Genomic DNA, 24,333 nt, shown 5'->3' with positions numbered 1-24,333 from the left:
CAAGTGCCCGTAGGGAACATATATAGTTCCAGAGCCCGCTAGGGAACCTACATATTCAAAGTGCCCGTTAGGGAACCTAGATAGTCCAAGTGCGCGCTAGGGAACCTGCATCATCCAAGTGCCCGGTAGTTAATCTAGATAGTCCAAGTGCCCTTAGTTAACCTAGATAGTCCAAGTGCCCGCTAGTTAACCTACATCGTCCAAGTGCCCGTTAGTTAACCTACATAGTCCAAGGGCCCGCTTGTTAACCTACAAAGTCCAAGGTCCGCTACTTAACCTAGATAGTCCAAGTGCCCGCTAGTTAACCTAGATAGACCAAGGGCCCTCTAGTTAACCTAGATAGTCCAAGTGCCCGCTAGAGAACGTACATAATCCAACTGCCCGCTAGGTAACCTAGATAGTCTAAGCGCCGGCTAGTTAACCTACATAGTCCAAGGGCACGCTAGTTAACCTACATAGTCCAAGTGCCTGCTAAGGGACGTACATAGTCCAAGTGCCCGCTAAGGAACCTACATAGTCCAAGTGCCCGTTAGGGAAACTAGATAGTCCAAGTGCCCGCTAGGGAACCTGCATCATCCAATTGCCCGGTAGTTAATCTAGATAGTCAAACTGCCTGCTAGTAAACCTAAATAGTCCAAGTGCCCGCTCGTTAACCTACATAATCCAAGGGCCCGCTTGTTAACCTACATAGTCCAAGGGCCCGCTAGTTAAGCTACATAGTACAAGAACCCGCAAGTTAACCTAGATAGTCCAAGTGCCCGCTAGTTAACCTACATAGTCCAAGGGCCCGCAAGGTAACCTAGATATTCCAATTTCCTTTTAGCTAACCTAGACAGTCCAAGTGCCCGCTAGGTACCCTAGACTGTCCAGTGCCCGCTAGGTTACCTACATAGTCCAAGTGCCCGCTAGGTAACCTATATAGTCCAAGTGCCCGTTAGCTAACCTAGATAGTCCAAGGGTCAACTAGTTAACCTACATAGTTCAAGGGCCCACTAGGTAACCTAGCTAAAACAAGTGCCTGCTAGTTAACCTATATCGTCCAAGTGCTCGCTAGTTAACCTAGATTGTCCAAGTACCCGATAGTTAACCGACATAGTGCAAGGGCCCGCTAGTTAACCTAGATCGTCCAAGTGTCCGCTATTAAACCTACATAGTCCAAGGGCCCGCTAGTTGACCTAGACAGACCAGGTGCCCGCTAGTTAACCTAGATAGTCCGAGTGCCCGTTAATTATCCTAAATAGTCCAAGTGCCCACTAGGGAACGTACATAGTCCAAGTGCCCGCTAGGTAACCTAGATATTCCTAGTGCCCGTTAGTTATCGTAGATAGTCCTAGTGCCCACTAGGGGACGTATATAGTACAAGTGCCCGCTAGGTAACCTAGATAGTCCAAGTGCCCAGTAGGGTATGTACATAGTCCAAGTGCCCGCTAGGTAACCTAGATAGTCTAAGTGCCGGCTAGTTAACCTACATAGTCCAAGGGCACGCTAGTTAACCTACATAGTCCACGTGCCCGCTAAGGGACGTACATAGTCCAAGTGCCCGCTAAGGAACCTACATAGTCCAAGTGCCCGTTAGGGAACCTAGTTAGTCCAAGTGCCCACTAGGGAACCTGCATCATCCAAGTGCCCGGTAGTTAATCTAGATAGTCCATGTTCCCGCTAGTTAACCTAGATAGTCCAAGTGCCCGGTAGATAACCTAGATCGTCCAAGTGCCCGCTAGTTAACCTACATAGTCCAAGGGCCCGCTAGTTAACCTACATAGTCCAAGGTCCGCTACTTAACCTAGATACTCCAAGTGCCCGCTAGTTAACCTAGATAGTCCAAGTGCCCGTTAGCTAACCTAGATAGTCCAGTGCCCGCTAGTTAACCTAGATTGTCCAAGTGCCCGCTAGTTAACCTAGGTAGTCCAAGTGCCCGATAGTTAACCTTGATCGTCCAAGTGCCCATTCGTTAACCTAGATATTCCAAGGGCCCGCTAGTTAACCTATATAGTCCAAGAACCCGCAAGTTAACCTAGATAGTCCAAGTGCCCGCTAGTTAACCTACATAGTCCAAGTGCCCGCAAGGTAACCTAGATATTCCAATTTCCTGTTAGCTAACCTAGACAGTCCAGGTGCCCGCTAGGTACCCTAGACTGTCCAGTGCCCGCTAGGTTACCTACATAGTCCAAGTGCCTGCTAGGTAACCTAGATACACCAAGTGCCCGCTAGTTAACCTAGATAGTCCTAGTACCCGTTAGTTATCCTAGATAGTACCAGTTCCCTCTAGGGGACGTACATAGTCCAAGTGCCCGCTAGGTAACCTAGACAGTCCAAGTACCCGCTAGGGTATGTACATAGTCCAAGTGCCAGCTAGGTAACCTAGATAGTCTAAGTGCCTGCTAGTTAACCTACATAGTCCAAGGGCCCGCAAGTTAACCTACATGGTCCAAGTGCCCGCTGAGGAACCTACATAGTCCAAGTGCCCGATAGGGAACCTACATATTCCAAGTGCCCGTTAGGGAACCTAGATAGTCCAAGTGCCCGTAGGGAACCTATATAGTCCAAGTGCCCGCTAGGGAACCTACATAGTCAAAGTGCCCGCTAGGGAACCTGCATTGTACCAGTGCCCGCTAGTTAACCTAGATCGTCCAAGTTCCCGCTAGTTAACCTAGATAGTCCAAGTTCCCGCTAGTTAACCTTGATCGTCCAAGTGCCCGCTAGTTAACCTACATAGTCCAAGTGCCCGCTAGTTAACCTAGATAGTCCAAGTGCCCGATAGGGAACCTCCATAGTCCAAGTGCCCGCTGAGGAACCTACATAGTCCAAGTGCCCGATAGGGAACCTACATATTCCAAGTGCCTGTTAGGGAACCTAGATAATTCAAGTGCCCCTAGGGAACATATATAGTCCCAGAGCCCGCTAGGGAACCTACATATTCAAAGTGCCCGTTAGGGAACCTAGATAGTCCAAGTGTGCGCTAGGGAACCTGCATCATCCAAGTGCCCGGTAGTTAATCTAGATAGTCCAAGTGCCCTTAGTTAACCTAGATAGTCCAAGTGCCCGCTAGTTAACCTACATCGTCCAAGTGCCCGTTAGTTAACCTACATAGTCCAAGGGCCCGCTTGTTAACCTACAAAGTCCAAGGTCCGCTACTTCACCTAGATAGTCCAAGTGCCCGCTAGTTAACCTAGATAGACCAAGGGCCCTCTAGTTAACCTAGATAGTCCAAGTGCCCGCTAGAGAACGTACATAATCCAACTGCCCGCTAGGTAACCTAGATAGTCTAAGCGCCGGCTAGTTAACCTACATAGTCCAAGGGCACGCTAGTTAACCTACATAGTCCAAGTGCCCGCTAAGGGACGTACATAGTCCAAGTGCCCGCTAAGGAACCTACATAGTCCAAGTGCCCGTTAGGGAAACTAGATAGTCCAAGTGCCCGCTAGGGAACCTGCATCATCCAATTGCCCGGTAGTTAATCTAGATAGTCAAACTGCCTGCTAGTAAACCTAAATAGTCCAAGTGCCCGCTAGTTAACCTACATAATCCAAGGGCCCGCTTGTTAACCTACATAGTCCAAGGTCCGATACTTAACCTAGATAGTACAAGTGCCCGCTAATTAACCTACATACTCCAAGGGCCCGCAAGGTAACCTAGATATTCCAATTTCCTGTTAGCTAACCTAGACAGTCCAAGTGCCCGCTAGGTACCCTAGAGTGTCCAGTGCCCGCCAGGTTACCTACATAGTCCAAGTGCCCGCTAGGTAACCTAGATACACCAAATGCCCGCTAGTTAACCTAGATAGTCCTAGTGCCCGTTAGTTATCCTAGATAGTCCAAGTGCCCACTAGGGGACGTACATAGTCCAAGTGCCCGCTAGGTAACCTAGATAGTCTAAGTGCCCGCTAGGTAACCTAGATAGTCCAAGTGCCCGTACGTTAACCTAGATCGTCCAAGTGCCCGATAGGTAACCTAGACAGTGCAAGTGCCTGCTTGGTAACCTACATAGTCCAAGTGCCCGTTCGTTAACCTATATAGTCCATGGCCCACTAGGTATCCTGCATAGTCCAAGTGCCCGTTAGGTAACCTAGATAGTCCAAGTGCCCTCTAGGTAACCTACATAGTCCAAGTGCCCACTAGGTAACCTAGATAGTCCAAGTGCCCGTATGTTAACCTAGATAGTCTAAGTGCCAGATAGTTATCCTAGATAGTCCAAGTGCCCAGTAGGGGACGTACATAGTCCAAGTGCCCGCTAGGTAAACTAGATAGTCTAAGTGCCCGCTAGTTAACCTACATAGTCCAAGGGCCCGCAAGTTAACCTACATAGTCCAAGTGCGCGATAGGGAACCTACATAGTCCAAGTGCCCGCTAAGGGACGTACATAATCTAAGTGCCCGCTAGGGAACCTACATAGTCCAAGTGCCCGTTAGGGAACCTAGATAGTCCAAGTGCCCGCTAGGGAACCTGCATCATCCAAGTGCCCGCTAGTTAATCTAGATAGTCCAAGTGCCCACTAGTTAACCTACATAGTCCAAGGTCCGCTACTTAACCTAGATAGTCCAAGTGCCCGCTAGTTAACCTACATAGTCCAAGTGCCCTCTAGTTAACCTAGATATTCCAAGTGGCCTCTAGTTAACCTAGATAGTCCAAGTGCCCGCTAGGGGACATACATAGTCCAAGTGCCCTCTTGTTAACCTAGATAGTCCAAGTGCCCGCTAGGGGACGTACATAGTCCAAGTGCCCGTTTGTTATCCTAGATAGTCCAAGTGCCCACTAGGTAACCTAGACAGTACAAGTTCCCGCTAGGTGACCTACATAGTCCAAGTGACCGCTAGTTAACCTGATAGTTCAAGTGCCTGCTACTTAACCTACATAGTCCAAGTACCCGCTAGTTAAACTACATAGCCCAGGGCCTGCTAGTTAGCCTAGATAGTCCAAGTGCCTGCTAGTTAACCTACATAGTCCAAGTGCCCGCTGAGGAACCTACATAGTCCAAGTGCCCGATAGGGAACCTACATAGTCCAGGTGCCCGATAGGGAACCTACATATTCCAAGTGCCTGTTAGGGAACCTAGATAGTCCAAGTGCCCGTAGGGAACATATATAGTCCAAGTGCCCGCTAGGGAACCTACATAGTCAAAGTGCCAACTAGGGAACCTGCATTGTCCAAGTGCCCGCTAGTTAACCTACATAGTCCAGAACCCGCTAGTTTACCTAGATAGTCCAAGTGCGCGCTAGATAACCTACATAGTGCAAGGGGCCGCTAGTTAACCTAGATATTCTAAGTGCCCGCTAGTTAAGCTAGATCGTCCAAGAGTCCGCTAGTTAACCTACATAGTCCAAGTTCCCTTTAGGTAACCTAGATAGTCCAAGTGCCCGCAAGGTAACCTACATATTCCAAGTGCCCACTAGGTAACCTAGATAGTCCAAGTGCCCGATAGGTAACCTAGATAGTCCAAGTGCCCGCTAGGTAACCTACATAGTCCAAGTTCCCGCTAGGTAACCTAGATAGTCCAAGTGCCCGTTACCTAACCTAGATAGTCCAAGTGCCCGCTAGGCAACCTACATAGTACAAGTGCCCGTTCGTTAACCTAGAAGTCCAAGTGCCCGCTAGGTAACCTAGACTGTCCAAGTGCCCGCTAGGTAACCTAGACTGTCCAAGTGCCCGTTAATAACATAGATAGTCCAAGTGCCCGCTAGGTAACCTTTAAAGTCCAAGTGCTCGCTAGGTAACCTAGATAGTCCAAGTGTCTGTTAGGTAACCTAGATAGTCCACGTGCCCGTTAGGTAACCTAGATAGTCCAAGTGCCCGCTAGGTAACCTACATAGTCCAAGTGCCCTCTAGGTAACCTAGATAGTACAACAGCCCGTTAGTTAACCTAGATAGTCCAAGTTCCCACTAAGGAACGTACATAGTCCAAGGACCCGCTAGTTAACCTACATAGTCCAAGTGCCCGATATGGAACCTACATAGTCCAAGTGCCCGCTAAGGGACGTACATAGTCCAAGTGCCCGTTAGGGAACCTACATAGTCCAAATGCCCGTTAGGGAACTTAGTAGTGTAAGTGCCCCCTAGGGAACCTGCATCGTCCAAGTGCCCGCTAGTTAATCTAGATTGTCCAAGTGCCCGCTAGTTAACCTAGATCCTCCATGTGCCCGCTAGTTAACCTAGATAATCCAAGTGCCCGCTAGTTAACCTACATAAACCAAGGGCCCTCTAGTTAACCTAGCTAGTCCAAGTGCCGGCTAGGGAACGTATATTGTCCAAGTGTCCGCTAGGTAACCTAGATAGTCCAAGTGCCCGCTAGGGTATGTACATAGTTCAAGTGCCAGCTATGTTACCTAGTTTGTCCAAGTGCCTGCTAGGTAACCTAGATTGTCCAAGTGCCCGCTAGGTAACCTAGATACTCCAAGGTCCCGCTAGTTAACCTACATAATCCAATGCCCGATAGGGAACCTACATAGTCCAAGTACCCGCTGAGGAACCTACATAGTCCAAGTGCCCGCTAGGGAACCTACATAGTCCAAGTGCCCGCTAGTTAAACTAGATAATCCAAGTGCCCACTAGTTAACCTAGAAAGTCCAAGTGCCCACTAGGGTATGTACATAGTTCGATTGCCCGCTAGGTAACCTAGATTGTCCAAGGTCCCGCTAGTTAACCTACATAGTCCAAGTGCCCGCTGAGGAACCTACATAGTCCAAGTGCCCGTTAGGGAACCTAGATAGTCCAAGTGCCCATAGGGAACCTGCATTGTACAAGTGCACGCTAATTAACCTAGATAGTCCAATTGCCCGCTAGTTAACCTAGATAGTCAAAGTGCCCACTAGTTAACATTGATCATCCACGTGCCCACTAGTTAACCTATATAGTCCAAGTGACTGATAGGGACCCTACATAGTCCAAGTGCCCCCTGAGGAACCTACATAGTCCAAGTGCCCGATAGGGAACCTACATATTCCAAGTGCCCGTTAGGGTACCTAGATAGTCCAAGTGCCCGCTAGGGTATGTACATAGTTCAAGTGCCCGCTAGGTAACCTAGATAGTCCAAGGTCCCGCTAGTTAACCTACATAGTCCAAGTGCCCGCTGAGGAACCTACATAGTCCAAGTGCCCGTTAGGGAACATAGATAGTCCAAGTGCCCATAGGGAACCTATATAGTCCAAGTGCCCGCTAGGGAACCTACATAGTCAAAGTGCCCGCTAGGGAACCTGCATTGTACAAGTGCACGCTAATAAACCTAGATAGTCAAATTGCCCGCTAGTTAACCTAGATAGTCAAAGTGCCCAATAGTTAACATTGATCATCCACTTGCCCACTAGTTAACCTACATAGTCCAAGTGCCTGATAGGGAACCTACATAGTCCAAGTGCCCGCTGCGGAACCTACATAGTCCAAGTGCCCGATAGGGAACCTACATAGTCCAAGTGCCTGATAGGGAACCTACATAGTCCAAGTGCCCGTAGGGAACCTATATAATCCAAATGCCCGCTAGGGAACCTACATAGTCAAAGTGCCCGCTAGGGAACCTGTATTGTGCAAGTGCCTGCTAGTTAACCTAGATAGTCCAAGTGCCCGCTAGTTAACCTAGATAGTCCAAGTGCCCGCTAGTTAACCTACATAGTCCACGGTCTGCTAGTTAACCTAGATAGTCCAATTGCCTGCTAGTTAACCTACATAGTCCAAGAACCCGCTAGTTAACCTAGATAGTCCAAGTGCCCGTTAGTTAACCTACATAGTCCAAGGGCCCGCTAGTTAACCTAGATATTCCAAGTGCCCGCTAGTTTACCTAGATCGTCCAAGTGTCCGCTAGTTAACCTACATTGTTAGGTAACATAGATAGCACAAGTGCCCGCAAGATAACCTACATAGTCCAAGTGCCCGCTAGGTAACCTAGATATTCCAAGTTCCTGTTAGCAAACCTAGAAAATCCAAGTGCCCGCTAGGTAACCTACATAGTCCAAGTGCCCTTTCGTTAACCTAGAGAGTCCACGTGCCCGCTACGAAACCTACAAAGTTCAAGTGCCCGCTAGGTAACCTAGATAGTCCAAGGTCCCGCTAGTTAACCTACATAGTCCAAGTGCCCGCTAAGAAACCTAGATAGTCCAAGTGCCCGTTAGGTAACCTAGATAGTCCAAGTGCCCGCTAGGTAACCTACATAGTCCAAGTTCCCGCTAGGTAACCTAGATAGTCCAAGTGCCCGTTAGGTAACCTAGATAGTCCAAGTGCCCGTTACCTAACCTTGATAGTCCAATTGCCCGCTACGCAACATACATAGTACAAGTGCCCGTTCGTTAACCTATAAGTCCAAGTGCCCGCTAGGTAACCTAGACTGTCCAAGTGCCCGCTAGGTTACCTACATAGTCCAAATGCCCGGTCGGGAACCTAGATAGTGCAAGTGCCCGGTAGTTAACATACATAGTCCAAGTGCCCGCTAGGTAACCTAGATAGTCCTAGGGCCCGCTTGTTAACCTACATAGTCCAAATGCCCGGTAGTTAACTTACATAGTTCAAGTGTCCGTAGGGAACATACATAGTCCAAGTGCCCGCTAGGGAACATGCAGAGACCATGTGCCCGCTAGGGAACCTACGTAGTCCAAGTGCCCGCTAGGTAACTTAGATAGTCCAAGTGCCCGTTAGCTAACAGAGATAGTACAAGTGCCCGCTAGGTAACCACATAGTCCAAGTGCCCGTTCGCTAACCTAGATAGTCCAAGTGCCCGCTAAGTAACCTAGACAGTCCAAGTGCCTGCTAGGTAACCTACATATTCCAAGTGCCCGTTTGCTAACCTAGATCTTCAAAGTGCCCACTAGGTAACCTTGACAATCCAAGTGCCCGCTAGTTAACCTACATAGTCCAAGTGCCCGATAGGGAACCTACATAATCCAAGTGCCCGCTAGGCAACCTACATAGTCCAATTTCCCGCTAGGTAACCTAAATAGTCCAAATGCCCGCTAGGGAAACTACATATTCCAAGTGCCCGCTAGTTAACCTAGATAGTCCAAGTGCCTGCTAGTAAACCTACATAATCCAAGGACCCGCTAGTTAACCTACATAGTGCAAGGGCCCGCTAGTTAACCTACATATTCCCAGTGCCCTCTAGTTAACCTACATAGTCCAAGTGCCCGCTAAGTAACTTAGATAGTCCAAGTGCCCACTAGGGGACGTACATAGTCCATGTGCCCGCTAGGTAACTTAGATAGTGCAAGTGCCCGCTAGGGTATGTACATAGTCCAAGTGCCCGCTAGGTAACTTAGATAGTCTAAGTGCCCGCTAGTTAACCTACATAGTCCAAGGGCCCGCTAGTTAACCACCATAGTCCAAGTGCCAGATAGGAAACAAACATAGTCCAAGTGCCCGCTAAGGGACTTACATAGTCCAAGTGCCCGCTAGGGAACCTACATAGTCCAAGTGCCCGTTAGGGAACCTAGATAGTCCAAGTGCCCGCTAGAGAACCTGCATCGCCCAAGTGCCCGCTAGTTAACTTAGATTGTCCAAGTGCCCGCTAGTTAACATAGATCATCCTAGTGCCCGTTAAGAAACCTAGATACTCCAAGTGCCCGCTAGGTTACCTACATAGTCCTAGTTCCCGCTAGGTAACCTAGATAGTCCTAGTGCCCGTTAACTAACATAGATCGTCCAAGTGCCCGCTAGGCAACCTACATAGTACAAGTGCCCGTTCGTTAACCTAGAAATCCATGTCGCCAATAGGTAACCTAGACAGTCCAAGTGCCCGCTAGGTTACCTGCATAGTCCAAGTGCCCGTTAGGTAACCTAGATAGTCCAAGTGCCCGCTAGGTGACCTAAATAGTCAAAGTGCCCGCTAGGTAACCTAGATAGTCCAAGTTCCTGTTAGCTAACCTAGATAGTCCATGTGCCCGCTAGGTAACCTACATAGTCCAAGGACCCGCTCCTTAACCTAGTTCGTCCAAGTGTCCGCTAGTTAACCTACATAGTCCAAGTGCCCGCTAAATAACCAAGATAGTCAAAGTGCCCGCTAAGTAACCTACATAGTCCAAGTTCCCACTAGGTAACTTAGATAGTCCAAGTGCCCGTTACATAACCTAGATAGTCCAAGTGCCCGTTAGGTAACCTACATAATCCAAATGCCCGCTAGTAACCTACATAGTCCAAGTGCCTGATAGGGAACCTACATAATCCAAGTGCCCGCTAGGGAACTTACATAGTCCAAGTGCCCGTTAGTTAACCTAGATAGTCCAAGTGCCCGCTAGTTAACTTAGATAGTCAAAGTACCCGCTAGGTAACGTAGATAGTTCAAGTGCACGCTAGGTAACCTAGATAGTCCAAGTGCCCGCTATGCAACCTACAATGTCCAAGTGCCCCCTAGGTAATCTATATAGTCCAAATGCCCGCTAGGGCACCTACATAGTCGAAATACCCGCTCTTTAACCTACATAGTCCAAGTGCCCGCTAGCTAACCTAGATAGTCTAAGGGCCCACTAGTTAACCTACATAGTCCATGTGCCCGCCAGTTAACCTAGTTCGTCCAAGTGCCCGCTAGTTAACCTACATAGTCCAAGGGACCGCTAGTTAACCTACATAGTGAAAGGGCCCGCTAGTTAACCTAGATCGTCCAAGTGTCCGCTAGTTAACCTACATTTTCCAAGTGCCCGCTAGTTAACCTACATAGTCCAAGTGCCCCTTAGCTAACCTAGATAGTCCAAGGGCCCGTTAGTTGACCTACATAGTCCAAGTACGGGCTAATTAACCTATATTGTCCAAGTGTCCATTAGCTAACCTAGATAGTCTAAGGGCCCACTAGTTAGCCTACATAGTTCAAGTGCCCGCTAGCTAACCTAGATAGTCCAAGGGCCCGCTAGGTAACCTACATAGTCAAAGTGCCAGCTAGGGTATGTACATAGAGCAAGTGCCCGCTAGGTAACCTACATAGTCCAAGTGCCCGGTAGTTAACCTACATAGTCCCAATGCCCAATACAAACCTACATAGTCCAAGTGCCCAATAGGGAACCTATATAGTCCAAGTGCCCCCTATGGAACCTACACAGTCCAAGTGCCCGTTAGGGAACCTAGACAGCCCAAGTGCCCACTAGGGAACCTGCATCGTCCAAGTGCACGCCAGGTAACCTAGAGAGTCCAAGGGCCTGCTAGATAACCTACATAGTCCAAGTGCCCGATACGGAATCTGCATAGTCCAAGTGCCCGCTAGGGAACCTACATAATCCAATTGCCCTTTAGGGAAACTAGAGAGTCCAAGTGCCCATAGGGAACCTATATAGTCCAAGTTCCCGCTAGGGAACCTACATAGGCAAAGTGCCCGTTAGGGAACCTGCATCGACCAAGTGCCCGCTAGTTAACCTAGATAGTCCAAGTGCCCGCTAGTTAAACTAGATAGTCCAATTGCCCGCTAGTTAACCTAGATCGTCCAAGTGCCCGTTTGTTAACCTACATAGTCCAAGGGCCCGCTAGTTAACCTACATAGTCCAAGAACCCGCTAATTAACCTAGATAGTCCAAGTGCCCGCTAGTTAACCTAGATATTCCAAGTGCCGGCTAGTTAACCTAGATCGTCCAAGTGTCCGCTAGTTAACCTACATAGTCCAATTGCCCGTTAGGTAACCTACATAGTCCTAGTGCCCGCTAGGTAACCTAGATAGTCCAAGTTCATTTTAGCTAACTAAGATAGTCCAAGTGCCCGCTAGGTAACCTAGGTAGTCAAAGTGCCCGTTAGATAACCTAGATAGTCAAAGTGCCCGCTAGGTAACCTAGATAGTCCAAGTTCCTGTTAGCTAACGTAGATACTCCAAGTGCCCGCTAGGTAACCTACATAGTCCAAGTGCCCGCTAGGGAACCTACAGAGTCCAAGTGCCCGGTAGGTAACCTAGATAGTCCAAATGCCCGCCAGGAAACCCACATAGTCCAAGTGCCCGCTAGGGAACTTACATAGTCCAAGTGCCTGGGAGGGAACCTACATATTCCAAGTGCCCGTTAGGAAACCTAGATAGTCCAAGTGCCCATAGGGAACCTATATAGTCCAAGTGCCCATAGGGAACCTATATAGTCCAAGTGCCCGCTAGGGAACCTACATAGTCAAAGTGCCCGCTAGGGAACCTGCATTGTACAATTGCCCGCTAATTAACCAAGATAGTCCAAGTGCCCGCTAGTTAACATTGATCATCCAAGTGCCCGCTAGTTTACCTACATAGTCCAAGTGCCTGAGAGGGAACCTACATACTCCAAGTGCCCGATAGGGAACCTACATATTCCAAGTGCCCTCAGGGAACCTAGATAGTCCAAGTGCCCTTTGGGAACCTATATAGTCCAAGCGCCCGCTAGGGAACCTACATAGTCAAAGTGCCCTCTAGGGAACCTGCATTGTGCAAGTGCCCGCTAATTAACCTAGATTGTCCAAGTGCCTGCTAGTTAACCTACATAGTCCAAGAACCAGCTAGTTAACCTAGATATTCAAAGTGCCCGCTAGTTAACCTAGATAGACCAAGTGTCCCCTAGGGAACCTATCTAGTCCAAGTGCCCCATAGGGAACCTACATAGTCCATGTGCCCGCTAGTTAACGTAGATGGTCCAAGTACCCGCTAGGAAACGTACATAGTCCAAGTGCCCCCTAGGTAACGTACATAGTCCAAGTGCCCGCTAGGTAACGTAGATAGTCCAAGTGCCTGCTAAGGAACGTACATAGCCCAAGTGCCCGCTAGGTAACCTAGATAGTCCAAGTGTCCGCTAGATAACCTACATAGTCCAAGTGACTGCTAGGTAACCTAGATAGTCCAAGTGCACTCTAGTTAACCTCCATAGTCAAGGTTCCCCCTAGGTAATCTAGATAGTCCAAGTGCCCTCTAGGTAACATACATAGTCCAAATGCCCGCTAGTTAACCTACATATTCCAAGTGCCCGCTAGGGAACCTACATAGTCCAAGTGCCCGTTAGGTAACCTAGATAGTCCAAATGCCCGCTAGGGAACCCACATAGTCCAAGGGCCCGCTAGGGAACCTACATACTCCAAGTGACTTTTAGTTAACCTAGATAGTCCTAGTGCCCGCTAGGTAACCTAGATAGTCCAAGTGCCCGCTAGGTAACCTACAAATTCTAAGTGCCCGCTAGGTAATCTATATAGTCCAAATGACCGCTAGGGAGCCTACATAGTCCAAATGCCCGCTAGGTAACCTAGATATTCCAAGGGTCCGCTAGGTAACTTACATAGTCCTAGTGCCCCCTAGTTAACCTACATTCTCCAGGTTCCCGATAGGGAACCTACTTAATCCAAGTGCCCGCTAGGGAACCGATAGAGTCCAAGTACCCGGTAGGTAACCTAGATAGCCCAAATGCCCGCCAGGAAACCCACATAGTCCAAGTGCCCGCTAGGGAACTTACATAATCCAAGTGCCCGATAGGGAACCTACATATTCCAAGTGCCCTCAGGGAACCTAGATAGTCCAAGTGCCCGTTGGGAACCTATATAGTCCAAGCGCCCGCTAGGGAACCTACATAGTCAAAGTGCCCTCTAGGGAACCTGCATTGTGCAAGTGCCCGCTAATTAACCTAGATTGTCCAAGTGCCTGCTAGTTAACCTACATAGTCCAAGAACCAGCTAGTTAACCTAGATATTCAAAGTGCCCGCTAGTTAACCTAGATAGACCAAGTGTCCCCTAGGGAACCTATCTAGTCCAAGTGCCCCATAGGGAACCTACATAGTCCATGTGCCCGCTAGTTAACGTAGATGGTCCAAGTACCCGCTAGGAAACGTACATAGTCCAAGTGCCCCCTAGGTAACGTACATAGTCCAAGTGCCCGCTAGGTAACGTAGATAGTCCAAGTGCCTGCTAGGGAACGTACATAGCCCAAGTGCCCGCTAGGTAACCTAGATAGTCCAAGTGTCCGCTAGATAACCTACATAGTCCAAGTGACTGCTAGGTAACCTAGATAGTCCAAGTGCACACTAGTTAACCTCCATAGTCCAGGTTCCCCCTAGGTAATCTAGATAGTCCAAGTGCCCTCTAGGTAACATACATAGTCCAAATGCCCGCTAGTTAACCTACATATTCCAAGTGCCCGATAGGGAACCTACATAATCCAAGTGCCCACTAGGGAACCTACATAGTCCAAGTGCCCGTTAGGTAACCTAGATAGTCCAAATGCCCGCTAGGGAACCCACATAGTCCAAGGGCCCGCTAGGGAACCTACATACTCCAAGTGACTTTTAGTTAACCTAGATAGTCCTAGTGCCCGCTAGGTAACCTAGATAGTCCAAGTGCCCGCTAGGTAACCTACAAATTCTAAGTGCCCGCTAGGTAATCTATATAGTCCAAATGACCGCTAGGGAGCCTACATAGTCCAAATGCCCGCTAGGTAACCTAGATATTCCAAGGGTCCGCTAGGTAACCTACATAGCCCTAGTGCCCCCTAGTTAACCTACATTCTCCAAGTTCCCGATAGGGAACCTACATAATCCAAGTGCCCGCTAGGGAACCGATAGAGTCCAAGTACCCGGTAGGTAATCTAGATAGCCCAAATGCCCGCCAGGAAACCCACATAGTCCAAGTGCCCGCTAGGGAACTTACATAATCCAAGTGCCCGATAGGGAACCTACATATTCCAAGTGCCTGTTAGGGAACTTAGATAGTCCAACTACCCGTAGGGAACATATATAGTCCAAGTGCCCGCTTGGGAACCTACATAGTCAAAGTGCCCGCAAGGGAACCTGCATTGTCCAAATGCCCGCTAGTTAATCTACATAGTCCAGAATCCGCTAGTTTACCTCGATAGTCCAAGTGCCCGCAAGGTAACCTACATAGTCCAAAGGCCCGCTAGGTAACCTACATACTCCAAGTACCCGCTATGTAACCGAGATAGTCCAAGTGCCCGTTAGGTAACCTAGATAGTCCAAGTTCCCCCTAGGTAATCTACATTGTCCAAGTTACCGCTAGGTAACCTAGATAGTCCAAATGCCCGTTACCTAACCTAGATAGCCCAAGTGCCCGTTCGTTAACCTAGATAGTCAAAGTGCCCGCTAGGTAACCTAGACTGTCCAAGTGCCCGCTAGGTTACCTACATAGTCCAAGTGCCCGTTAATAGCATAGATAGTCCATGTGCCCGCTACCTAACCTACATAGTCCATGTGCCCGTTCGTTAATCTAGAAGTCCATGTGCCCGCTAGGTAACCTAGACTGTCCAAGTGCCCGCTAGGTTTCTTACATAGTCCAAGTGCCCGTTAATAGCATAGATAGTCCAAGTGCCCGCTAGGTAACCTACATAGTCCAAGGGCCCGCAAGGTAACCTTTAGAGTCCAAGTGCCCGCTAGGTAACCTAGATAGTCCATGTGCCCGTTAGATAACCTAGATAGTCCAAGTGCCCGCTAGTTAACCTACGTAGTCAAAGTGCCCGCTAGGAAACCTAGACAGTCCAAGTTCCCACTAGGTAACCTAGATAGTCCAAGTGCCCTTATGTTAACCTAGATAGTCCAAGTGCCTGCTAGGAACCCTAGACAGTCCAAGTGCCTGCTAGGTAACCTACATAGTCCAAGTGCCCGTTCGTTAACCTATATAGTCCAAGGGCCCACTAGGTATCCTGCATAGTCCAAGTGCCCGTTAGGTAACCTAGATAGTCCAAGTGCCCGCTAGGTAACCTACATAGTCCAAGTGCCCGCTAGGTAACCTAGATAGTCCAAGTGCCCGTACGTTAACCTAGATAGTCCAAGTGCCCGTTAGTTATCCTAGATAGTCCAAGTGCCCACTAGGGGACGTACATAGTCCAAGTGCCTGCTAGGTAACCTAGATAGTCTAAGTGCTCGCTAGTTAACCTACATAGTCCAAGGGCCCGCAAGTTAACCTACATAGTCCAAGTGCGCAATAGGGAACTTACATAGTCCAAGCGCCCGCTAAGGGTCTTATATAGTCTAAGTGCCCGCTAGGGAACCTACATAGTCCAAGTGCCCGTTAGGGAACCTAGATAGTCCAAGTGTCCGCTAGGGAACATGCATCATCCAAGTGCCCGCTAGTTAATCTAGATAGTCCAAGTGCCCGCTAGTTAACCTACATAGTCCAAGGTCCTCTACTTAACCTAGATAGTCCAAGTGCCCGCTAGTTAACCTACATAGTCCAAGTGCCCTCTAGTTAACCTAGATATTCCAAGTGCCCGCTAGGGGACGTACATAGTCCAAGTGCCCGTTTGTTATCCTAGATAGTCCAAGTGCCCACTAGGTAACCTAGACAGTCCAAATTCCCGCTAGGTTACCTACATAGTCCAAGTGACCGCTAGTTAACCTGATAGTTCAAGTGCCTGCTAGTTAACCTACATAGTCCAAGTGCCCGCTAGTTAACCTACATAGCCCAGGGCCTGCTAGTTAACCTAGATTGTCCAAGTGCCCGCTAGTTAACCTACATAGTCCAAGTGCCCGCTGAGGAACCTACATAGTCCAAGTGCCCGATAGGGAACCTACATATTCCAAGTGCCCGTTAGGGAACCTAGATAGTCCAAGTGCCCCTAGGGAACCTATATAGTCCAAGTTCCCGCTAGGGAGCCTGCATTGTACATGTGCCCGCTAGTTAACCTAGATCGTCCAAGTGCCCGCTAGTTAACCTAGATAGTCCAAGTGCCCGATAGGGAACCTACATAGTCCAAGTGCCCGCTGAGGAACCTACATAGTCCAAGTGCCCGATAGGGAACCTACATATTCCAAGTGCCTGTTAGGGAACTTAGAAAGTCCAAGTGCCCGTAGGGAACATATATAGTCCAAGTGCCCGCTAGGGAACCTACATAGTCAAAGTGCCCACTAGGGAACCTGCATTGTCCAAGTGCCCGCTAGTTAACCTACATAGTCCAGAACCTGCTAGTTTACCTAGATAGTCCAAGTGCCCGCTAGATAACCTATATAGTCCAAGGGCCTGCTAGTTAACCTAGATATTCCAAGTGCCCGCTAGTTAACTTAGATCATCCAAGAGTCCGCTAGTTAACCTACATAGTCCAAGTTCCGTTAGGTAACCTAGATAGTCCAAGTGCCCGCAAGGTAACCTACATAATCCAAGTGCCCGCTAGGTAACCTAGATATTCCAAGTTCCTGTTAGCTAACCTAGATAGTCCAAGTGCCTGCTAGGTAACCTACATAGTCCAAGTGCCCATTCCTTAACCTAGATAGTCCAAGTGCCCGCTAGGTAACCTAGACTGTCCAAATGCCCTCTAGGTTACCTACATAGTCCAAGTGCACGTTCGATAACCTAGATCGTCCAAGTGCCCGCAAGGTAACCTACATAGTCCAAGGGCCCGATAGGTAACCTAAATAGTCCAAGTTCCCGCTAGGTAACCTAGATAGTCCAAGTGCCCGTTACCTAACCTACATAGTCCAAGTGCCCACTAGGTAACCAATATAATCCAAATACCCGCTAGGGGCCCTAATAATCCAAATGTCCGCTAGTTAACATAGATAGTCCAAGTGCCTGCTAGTTAACCTAGATAGACCAAGTGCCCGCTAGGGAACCTATCTAGTCCAAGTACCCGCTAGGAAACGTACATACTCCAAGTGCCCGCTAGGTAACGTACATAGTCTAAGTGCCCGCTAGGTAACGTAGATAATCCAAGGGCTTGTTTGGGAACGTACATAGTCCAAGTGCCTGCTAGGTAACCTAGATAGTCCAAGTGCCCACTAGTTAACCTACATAGTCCAGGTTCCCCCTAGGTAACCTAGATAGTCCAAGGGCCCGCTAGGTAACCTACATTGTCCTAATGCCCCCTAGTTAACCTACATTCTCCAAGTGCCCGATAGGGAACCAACATTTTCCAAATGCCCGCTAGTTAACCTACATAGTCCAAGTTCCCGATACGGAACCTACATATTCCAAGTGCCCGCTAGGGAACCTACATAGTCCAAGTGCCCGTTAGTTAACCTAGATAGTCCAAGTGCCTGCTAGGTAACCTAGATTGTCCAACAGCGCGGTAGGTAACCTACATACTCCAAGTACCCGCTAGGTAACGTAGATAGTTCAAGTGCCTGCTAGGTAACCTAGATAGTCCAAGTGCCCACTAGGTAACCTACAAAGTCTAAGTCCCCGCTAAATAATCTTTATAGTCCAAATAAACGCTAGGGAGCCTATACAGTAGAAAAGCCCGCTAGGTAACCTAGATAGTCTATGGGCCCGTTAGGTAACCTACATAGTCCTAGTGCCCCGTAGTTAACCTACATTTTCCAAGTGCCTGATAGGGAACCTATATAGTCCAAGTGCATGCTAGGTAACCTACATAGTCCAAATGCCCTCTAGTTAACCTACATAGTCCAAGTGCCCGCTAGGTAACCTAGATAATCCTAGTGCCCGCTAGGGAACCTTCATAGTCCTAGTGCCAGCTAGGTAACCTAGATAGTCCAAGTGTCCGCTAGTTAACCTAGATAGTACTACTGCCCGTTAGTTAACCTAGAGTGTCCAAGTGCCCACTAGGGGATGTACTTAGTCCAAGTGCCCGTTAGCTAACCTAGAAAGTCCAAGTGACCGCTAGTTAACATTGAGCATCCAAGTGCCCGCTAGTTACCCTAGATAGTCCAAGTGCACGCTAGTTAACCTACGTAGTCCAAGGTCCGCTAGTTAACCTAGATACTCTAAGTGCTCGCTAGTTAACCTACATAGTCCAAGTGCCTGCTATGTAACCTAGATAGTCAAAGTGCCCGTTAGGTAACCTAGATAGTCCAAGTGCCCGCTAGGTAACCTAGATACTCAAAGTGCCCGTTACCTAACCTAGATATTCGAAGTGCCCGCTAAGCAACCTACATAGTCCAAGTGCCCGTTCGTTAACCTAGAAGTCCAAGTGCCCGCTAGGTAACCTAGACAGTCCAAGTGCCCGCTAGGTTACCTGCATATTCCAAGTGCCCGTTCGTTAACCTAGATAGTCCAAGTGCCCACTAGGTAACCTACATAGTCCAAGTGCCCGCTAGGTAACCTATATAGTCCAAGTGCCCGCTAGGTAACCTAGATAGTCCAAGGGCCCGCTAGTTAGCCTACATAGTCCAAGGGCTCACTTGTTAACTTTGATAGTCCTAGTCCCCACTAGTTAACCTAGATAGTCCTAGTGCCCGTTAGTTAACCTAGAGTGTCCAAGTGCCCACCAGGGGATGTACTTAGTCCAATTGCCCGTTAGCTAACCTAGATAGTCCAAGTGCCCGCTAGTTAACATTGATCATCCAAGTTCCCGCTAGTTAACCTAGATAGTCCAAGTGCACGCTAGTTAACCTAGATAGTCCAAGTGCCTTCTAGTTACCCTAGATCGTCCAAGTGCTCGCTAAGAAACCTAGACAGTTCAAGTGCCCGTTAAGTAACCTAGATAGTCCAAGTTCCCACTAGGTAACCTAGATACTCCAAGTGCCCATTACCTAACCTGATAGTCCAATTGCCCGCTATGCAACATACATAGTCCAAGTGCCCGTTCGTTAACCTAGAAGTCCATGTGCCCGCTAGGTAACCTAGAATGTCCAAGTGCCCGCTATGTTACCTACATAGTCTAAGTGCCCGCTAGGTAACCTAGATAGTCCAAGGGCCCGCTAGTTAACCTACATAGTCCATGTGCCCGGTAGTTAACTTACATAGTTCAAGTGTCCATAGGGAACACACATAGTCCACGTGCCCGCTAGGGAACATACATTGTCCAAGTGCCCGCTAGGGAATCTACATAGTCCAAGGGCCCGCTAGTTAATGTAGATAGTCCAAGTTCCGCTAGTTAATCTACATAGTACAAGGGCCCGCTAGTTAAACTAGATCTTCCAAGTGTCCGCTAGTTAATCTACATAGTACAAGAGCCCGCTCGGGAATCTAGTTAGTCCAAGTGCCCGCTCTAGAACCTACATAGTCCAAGTGCCTGCTAGGGAACCTACATAGTCCAAGTGCCTGCCCTGGATCATACATAGTCCAAGTGCCCGCTAGGGAATCTACATAGTCCAAGGGCCCGCTAGTTAACGTAGATAGTCCATGTGCCGCTAGTTAATCAACAGAGTCCAAGGGCCTGCTAGTTAAACTACATAGTCCAAGTACCCGCTAGTTAACCTAGATCGTCCAAGTGCCCGCTAGGTAACCTACATAGTCCAAGGGCCCGCTAGTTAACCTACATCGTCCAAGGGCCCGCTAGTTAACCTACATAGTCCAAGTGCCCGCGAGGTAACCTAGACAGTTCAAGTGACCACTAGGTTACCTAAATAGTCCAAGTGCCCGTTCGTTAACCTACATAGTCCAAATGACCGCTAGGTAACCAATATAGTCCAAATGCTTGCTAGGGGCCCTAATAGTCCAAATGCCCGCTAGTTAACCTAGATAGTCCAAGTGCTCGCTAGATAACCTAGATAGTCCAAGTGCCCGCTAGTTAACCTAGATAGACCAAGTGCCCGCTAGGGAACCTATCTACTCCAAGTACCCGCTAGGAAACGTACATAGTCCAAGTGCCCGCTAGGTAACATAGATAGTCCAAGTGCCCGCTAGGGAACGTACATAGTCCAAGGGCCCGTTAGGTAACCTAGATAGTCCCAGTGCCTGCTAAGTAACCTAGGTAGTCCAAGTGCCCAGTAGTTAACCTACATAGTCCAGGTTCCCCCTAGGTAACCTAGATAGTCCAAGGGCCCGCTAGGTAACCTACATAGTCAAAATGCCCGATAGGGAACCTACATAGTCCAAGTGCCTGCTAGGTAACCTACATAGTCCAAATGCCCGCTAGTTAACCTACATAGTACAAGTGCCCGATAGGCAACCTACATTATCCAAGTGCCCGCTAGGGAACCTAAATTGTCCAAGTGCCCGTTAGGTAACCTAGATTGTCCAAATGCCCGCTAGGGAACCCACATAGTCGAAGTTCCCGCTAGGGAACTTAAAAAGTCCATGGGCCCGCTAGGGAACTTACATAGTCCAAGTGCCCGTTAGTTAACCTAGATAGTCCCAGTGCCCGCTAGGTAACCTAGATAGTCCAACAGCCCGGTAGGTAACCTGCATACTCTAAGTACCCGCTAGGTAACGAAGATAGTTCAAGTGCCACCTAGGTAACCTAGATAGTCTAAGTGCCTGCTAGGTAACCTACAAAGTCTAAGTGCCCGCTAGGTAATCTATATAGTCCAAATGACCACTAGGGAGCATACATAGTCCAAATGCCCGCTCGGTAACGTAGGTAGTCCAAGGGCCCGCTAGGAAACCTACATAGTCCTAGTGCCCCCTAGTTAACCTACATTCTCCAAGTGCCCGATAGGGAACCTACATAGTCCAAGTGCCCGCTAGGTACCCTACATAGTCCAAGTGCCCGATAGGGAACATACATAGTCCAAGTGCCCGTTAGGTAACTAAGATAGTTCAAGTGCCAGCTAGGTAACCTAGATAGTCCAAGTGTCTGCTAGGTAACCTACAAAGTCTAAGTGCCCGCTAGTATATCTATATAGTCCAAATGCTCGCTAGGGAATCTACATAGTCCAAGGGCCCGCTAGTTAACGTAGATAGTCCAAATGCCGCTAGTTAATCTACATAGTCCAAGGGCCCGCTAGTTAACCTACATAGTCCAAGTACCCACTAGTTAACCTAGATCGTCCAAGTTTCCGCTAGTTAATCTACATAGTACAAGAGCCCGCTCGGGAATCTAGTTAGTCCAAGTGCCCGCTCTAGAACCTACATAGTCCAAGTGCCTGCCAGGGAACCTACATATTCCAAGTGCCCGCGCTGGAACATACATTGTCCAAGTGCTCGCTAGGGAATCTACATAGTCAAAGGGCCCGCAAGTTAACGTAGATAGTCCAAGTGCCGCTAGTTAATCAACATAGTCCAAGGGCCTGCTAGTTAACCTACATAGTACAAGTACCCGCTAGTTAACCTAGATCGTCCAAGTGCCCGCTAGGTAACCTACATAGTCTAAGTGCCCGCTAGGTAATCTATATAGTCCAAATGACCACTAGGGAGCATACATAGGCCAAATGCCCACTCGGTAACCTAGGTAGTCCAAGGGCCCGCTAGGAAACCTACATAGTCCTAGTGCCCCCTAGTTAACCTACATTCTCCAAGTGCCCGATAGGGAACCTACATAGTCCAAGTGCCCGCTAGGTACCCTACATAGACCACGTGCCCGATAGGGAACATACATAATCCAAGTGCCCGCTAGGGAACCTACATAGTCCAAGTGCCCGTTAGGTAACGAAGATAGTTCAAGTGCCAGCTAGGTAACCTAGATAGTCCAAGTGTCTGCTAGGTAACCTACAAAGTCTAAGTGCCCGCTAGTATATCTATATAGTCCAAATGCCCGCTAGGGAATCCACATAGTCCAAGGGCCCGCTAGTTAACGTAGATAGTCCAAATGCCGCTAGTTAATCTACATAGTCCAAGGGCCCGCTAGGTAACCTAGATAGTCCAAGGGCCTGCTAGTTAACCTACATAGTCCAAGTGCCCGGTAGTTAAATTACATAGTTCAAGTGTCCATAGGGAACATACAAAGCCCAAGTGCCCGCTAGGGAAACAACATAGTCCAAGGGCCCGCTAGTTAATGTAGATAGTCCAAGTTCCGCTAGTTAATCTACAGAGTTCAAGGGCCCGCTAGTTAACCTACATAGTCCAAGTACCCACTAGTTAACCTAGATCGTCCAAGTGTCCGCTAGTTAATCTACATAGTACAAGAGCCCGATCGGGAATCTAGTTAGTCCAAGTGCCCGCTCTAGAACCTACATAGTCCAAGTGCCTGCTAGGGAACCTACATAGTCCAAGTGCCCGCCCTGGATCATACATAGTCCAAGTGCCCGCTAGGAAATCTACATAGTCCGAGGGCCCGCTAGTTAACGTAGATAGTCCAAGTGCCGCTAGTTAATCAACATAGTCCAAGGGCCTGCTAGTTAACCTACATAATCCAAGTACCCGCTAGTTAACCTAGATCGTCCAAGTGCCCGCTAGGTAACCTACATAGTCCAAGGGCCCGCTAGTTGACCTACATAGTCCAAGGGCCCGCTAGTTAACCTACATCGTCCAAGGGCCCGCTAGTTAACCTAGATAGTCCAAGTGCCCGCTAGTTAACCTACATAGTCCAAGTGCCCGCGAGGTAACCTAGACAGTTCAAGTGACCACTAGGTTACCTACATAGTCCAAGTCCCCGTTCGTTAACCTACATAGTCCAAATGACCGCTAGGTAACCAATATAGTCCAAATGCTTGCTAGGGGCCCTAATAGTCCAAATGCCCGCTAGTTAACCTAGATAGTCCAAGTGCTCGCTAGTTAAACTAGATAGTCCAAGTGCCCGCTAGTTAACCTAGATAGACCAAGTGCCCGCTAGGGAACCTATCTACTCCAAGTACCCGCTAGGAAACGTACATAGTCCAAGTGCCCGCTAGGTAACATAGATAGTCCAAGTGCCCGCTAGGGAACGTACATAGTCCAAGTGCCTGCTAGGTAACCTAGATAGTCCCAGTGCCTGCTAAGTAACCTAGGTAGCCCAAGTGCCCAGTAGTTAACCTACATAGTCCAGGTTCCCCCTAGGTAAACTAGATAGTCCAAGGGCCCGCTATGTAACGTACATAGTCAAAATGCCCGATAGGGAACCTACATAGTCCAAGTGCCTGCTAGGTAACCTACATAGTCCAAATGCCCGCTAGTTAACCTACATAGTACAAGTGCCCGATAGGCAACCTACATAATCCAAGTGCCAGCTAGGGAACCTAAATTGTCCAAGTGCCCGTTAGGTAACCTAGATTGTCCAAATGCCCGCTAGGGAACCCACATACTCGAAGTGCCCGCTTGGGAACTTAAATAGTCCATGGGCCCGCTAGGGAACCTACATAGTCCAAGTGCCCGTTAGTTAACCTAGATAGTCCCAGTTTCCGCTAGGTAACCTAGATAGTCCAACAGCCCGGTAGGTAACCTACATACTCCAAGTACCCGCTAGGTAACGAAGATAGTTCAAGTGCCAGCTAGGTAACCTGGATAGTCTAAGTGCCCGCTAGGTAATCTATATAGTCCAAATGACCACTAGGGAGCATACATAGTCCAAATGCCCACTCGGGAACCTAGGTAGTCCAAGGACCCGCTAGGAAACCTACATATTCCTAGTGCCCCCTAGTTAACCTACATTCTCCAAGTGCCCGATAGGGAACCTACATAGTCCAAGTGCCCGCTAGGTACCCTACATAGTCCAAGTGCCCGATAGGAACATACATAATCCAAGTGCGCGCTAGGGAACCTACATAGTCCAAGTGCCCGTTAGGTAACGAAGATAGTTCAAGTGCCAGCTAGGTAACCTAGATAGTCCAAGCGTCTGCTAGGTAACCTACAAAGTCTAAGTGCCCGCTAGTATATCTATATAGTCCAAATGCCCGCTAGGGAATCTACATAGTCCAAGGGCCCGCTAGTTAACGTAGATAGTCCAAATGCCGCTAGTTAATCTACATA

The sequence above is a fragment of the Tenrec ecaudatus genome (genome assembly GCF_050624435.1).
Source record: "Tenrec ecaudatus isolate mTenEca1 chromosome 7 unlocalized genomic scaffold, mTenEca1.hap1 SUPER_7_unloc_4, whole genome shotgun sequence".
In the NCBI taxonomy this organism is placed as follows: Eukaryota; Metazoa; Chordata; class Mammalia; order Afrosoricida; family Tenrecidae; genus Tenrec; species Tenrec ecaudatus.
This window is presented reverse-complemented; position numbering follows the sequence as displayed.